This window comes from Ornithodoros turicata, unplaced genomic scaffold, assembly GCF_037126465.1.
Source record: "Ornithodoros turicata isolate Travis unplaced genomic scaffold, ASM3712646v1 Chromosome20, whole genome shotgun sequence".
Taxonomy (NCBI): domain Eukaryota; kingdom Metazoa; phylum Arthropoda; class Arachnida; order Ixodida; family Argasidae; genus Ornithodoros; species Ornithodoros turicata.
In genome coordinates, this window is record NW_026999334.1 from 723,600 (window position 1) to 727,993 (window position 4,394).

The following is a 4,394-nucleotide window of genomic DNA, read 5'->3' on the forward strand; positions in this document are numbered from 1 at the left end:
TTAGCAGAGGGCCGCTCCGATGAAGAAATACGTCAGCGCTGTGTTCCGTAAACGTTTATCCCAAGCTGTACTAATTGCGCACACGTCTGAAATGCTATCCTTCTTTATTTTCTTTTACGTGCAGAGCAGCATGATGCCCGGGGGGGGGGATATATTTATTAGACGAAAAGGAAGAAAAAAACGGGGAAAGGTCAGCCAAACGGGACGTCGGCTTGCTATTCCAGAAATAAGATATGATAATAAATAAAGAAAAAGAAAAGATAAGAATTAAAGAAAGAAAGAAATAGGAAGGAATAAGAAATAAATAAATAAAGAAAATTAATAAATAAGAAATAAATAAAGAAAGAAAAAGAAGTAGGGGAAAAAACGAAAAACTAACAGATGATGAAAGAAGGATGAGATGAATCACAGAAGATGACTTTAAAAAGAAAGCATGAAGTTAATGCGTTGAGGGTGAGAGTGGGGCACAGAAGAAGAATGAGATTTCACGACTGAGTTCACAGGCTGTTCATCAGACCTGAATCTATCAAGAAAGTCAGAACTGCTTTGGTCACAGACCGCTGTGTGTGATCTCGTACTGGGCCGAGCAGAGTGGCCAGAGAAAAGTCCGTGCACCGCAGCTCGAGTAGGCGTCGTCTCAGCGTGGCTCGAGGGTGTCGAATCTGTGACAGTCGAGGAGAAGGTGTGGCACATCAGCTTCAACAGCGCAAGTGGGGCATTTGGGCGACTGGAGAGACCCATTTTACAGACAAGTAGAGGTGTCCTGGCGACATTAAGGCGTAGTCGGTGTAGAATGGACGCTTCTTGACGCGAGCAGTGGTGTGTGGCAACGAAATCCATCGACGGGTCGATAGACCGGAAATGACCGGCTTGTACACGGTGAGACGCGGTGATGGACATTGGATGACAAAGGACACAAACATTTTTTTAAAATTCCGTGTTAGCGCCGCGAAGCGACTGTGGCTATGAACGGCGTATAGACATGGGCAGATGGAGATAGGACAACAGGAAGTAGTGGAGGACAGGGGGTTAGTACGCGTCCTCGGACGACTTCAGTGAGAACTGTGCCTACATTCGCCTGGAAAGTCTGCCGGAACACCCAGGGAGAACCTCGGACAGCACAGCCGGTGCCGGGATTCCAATCCGCGTCACCTCCCTGTCTCGCCGTGGAAATCAGTAATTCTAACCACTATGCCACGGTAGCTGACACAAAAATAAATATTGCGTAATACATGTTACCAACCAAAGAGAGGAAAAACGATCCGAAACGCGCGTAGTCAAGTAGCGCAAATAAAACGTCATTCATACGCAAATATGGCTGCATAAATCAGCTGTTCCAAGGACGAATCATGAAGAACGAAGGTGGCGAGGCCGATTCTGGACTTTCAGGAGTTTGGAAACAGATGTTCGTAACTGGGATGTTACTATTACCGTTTGAATATCTATCATTATTTGCGCATTACCATTATTAGCGGTATTTGGAGCACGCGAAGTTGATGCGTAAGTGTGCAGACGACCCACCCACATTGGGGCTCCCAAGTGAAGCTCCCTCAACAAGCCGAGCTGGAAAGTTTGGAAACTCAAAGGAACCTGGCATTATTCACCCACAAATCTGCATTTAAAGGCATCACCATAAGAAAAACAACACACTACACGCGCTCTTTGATTTTCAATACGCGCAGGCCGTCGAGGGCTCCAATCCTTTTCAATACGTCGAGGGTGCGTCGCTCATGATCTCAGTTGTCTCGCGACGTAAACTCCCAATTATGATATAATAATACGTCGAGGGCTCCAACCAGCGCATCAATGCATCACGAGAAGCCTCCTTTACAGGTCGGAAATTTGAAACCAAAATGGAACCTCGAAGACCCAAACATTCGCCAACGAAACTTGCAGCAAGTGTTCCGCTATGACACACACAACGTCCCACTAGAGAACGAATGCAAAGCGGTAACAATGGAATGTGCTGCACGCGCTTTTCTATTCCTAATACATGGTTTCTATGGGAGCAGTATCAGGTGAAGCGTGCTTTACGTTTTGTCCCGAATTGCTGGGCCTGATCACACCAATCATCAGCAACAAAATCAACTGTTTTTGTTGTTCCGATATTTACCAACACGCACACCAATGCGATAGGCCTAATGGACTGTGCCTCTATTATCGCGACGTAATCACGATTAATTTTGAGTTCGCGCCTCCGACTCCACCACATAAGGTAAAGACGTCTCCTATAGGGTTGCATACGTTTCGACAGTCCGTCGTACATAGTGCTGTTTTGTTATTACGATTGAGTCCACGCTAGCTTTATGGACATACATTACACGTTTATCACGAGAGAAATATGATCTGCTGACGTTCAGATCAACATCAAAGGCCTGTTAGCCATTTTTAGAAAGCCTACCGGAAGACTAGAGCTGAACAAGGCCATACAACTAATAATATGTGAGAAATCACATTGTTAAAATATGAAATGTGACCTAATACCCTCTCCACTCTGCTTTGATTACCGGACCCCTTATCATCTCCAGTATCATCTCTCATCACGTACAAGTGGCACTGGGGCAGCGCCCAGCCTGCTGGCCGGCATCAGCCCCATCTCATCATCGTATCTCTATGTGTGTGTGTGTGTGACCTAATAATATGTGAGAGTTTGGATACCATCATTTGGAAATTAGAATATGAAGGTGACCTTCTTGTTCCTTGTTTATTGATAACTTTAAAGTTCCATACGACAGCCCACTGTGAAAAGTTAACTGCAATTTGACAAACAGCTAGAATGAAGCTGACTGGAAATACTATTTGTGAGAATTTGCTCACTTAATTCAGCGAGAGATCTTGTTGCAAAATAAACTGCTGAAAATAAATGTTTCGTTGTCTCCCGATCGAAAACTGTGTAAACTTCACGGTCGCGTGGGGGAAAATGCCAACAGCAATTAACCTGATTTGTTAACTGTTTATTATCAGGACTAACCTGATAATAAACAAACCCACCAACATACGAGGGTGGTTCCATAATTTTCAGTCCGAGGTAGAAAATGCGCGAGAATTTGAAAATGCGATTTAGGACGCGTGGCGCCATCTGTTGGAGGGCCGGAGCACCACCCTCAACCCTCTCCACGCTTTTGTCGGTTGGAGAGCGGCATTTCAAACAGCCAGTGTGCACTCTTCCGTTAAAATGAAAAAAAAAATCGAGTACCGCGCTGTGATAAAATTCTTGACAAAATAAGGACTTTCGCCTAAAGGAACTAAGAGGAAGTGCTGAGCGACAGGCGTCTGAAGGTGAAGGAAATCTCAAAGGCTGGAGCTTTCCAAAACATCCTTTTTTCGCATCATCAGCGAGGGCCATCACATGAAAAAGGTCAGTGCGAGATGGGTGCCACGACTTCTTTCGTCAGTTCAAAAGCAACAGCGCGTCGTCTGTGCCAAAGAGTTTTTGGAGCTCTGTCAAAAGAACGAAGAAGAAATATTGAAGTCAATTGTCACAGGGGGGGGGGGGGGATATGTTTAATGCAAAGTAACACAGGGCAAAGTCACAGGGGATGAGACTATGGTGCTCTACTATGATCCCCTTTCGAAAACGGAGTCGATGGAATGGCGCAAACCAGGAGAAGCACCCCCAAGAAAAGCCAAGGTCACACAATCCACAAAGAACATAATGGCAACAATATTTTGGGATTGTCACGGGATCCTCCTCATCGACTTCAAAGATAGGAACACCACAGTGAATGCGACTTATTATGCCTCACCCCTGCACCGACTGCGAGACGCCATCAAGGAAAAGGGGCGCGGCAGATTGAGTCGAGGTGTCCGGTTGCTCCAGAACAATGCCCCTGTACACACAGCTTCTGTTGCCAAGGCTGCACTGAAGGAGTGCGGCTTCGAAGAAATCCACCACCCACCCTACACTCCAGACTTGGCACCGAGTGACTACTTCCTGTTCTCAAACTTGGAGAAGGATCTCAGAGGACGGAGATTTCAAAATGATAGTGAGGTGCAAGAGGCAGTTTTCCAGCATTTTGCGGACAAAACTTCGGACTATTTTTTCAAGGGTATAAGAATGCTGGTTGAAAGGTGTCAAAAGTGCATCAAAGCTAAGGGTGACTATGTCGAACACTTGTTTCGTCTCTATGACTATTAAAAGTTGGTCGGGCCGGAAACTTATGGAACCACCCTCGTACGCGCATGTCCGGCGTATAAGAAAGTAAGGCAGCCAAAATTGTATTTAAACTAATACCGTGCGTCAATAATACTTCAAGTACAGCACAAAGTATGTAAGTACAAATGTACTTACTTAAAGTAGAGTACAAAGTTATGAGAATGGGAAACGCACTTATGGGACACACATCGGAAATGAACCTGGTGCATCTTGAAGATGAACAACTTGCAATGTATGT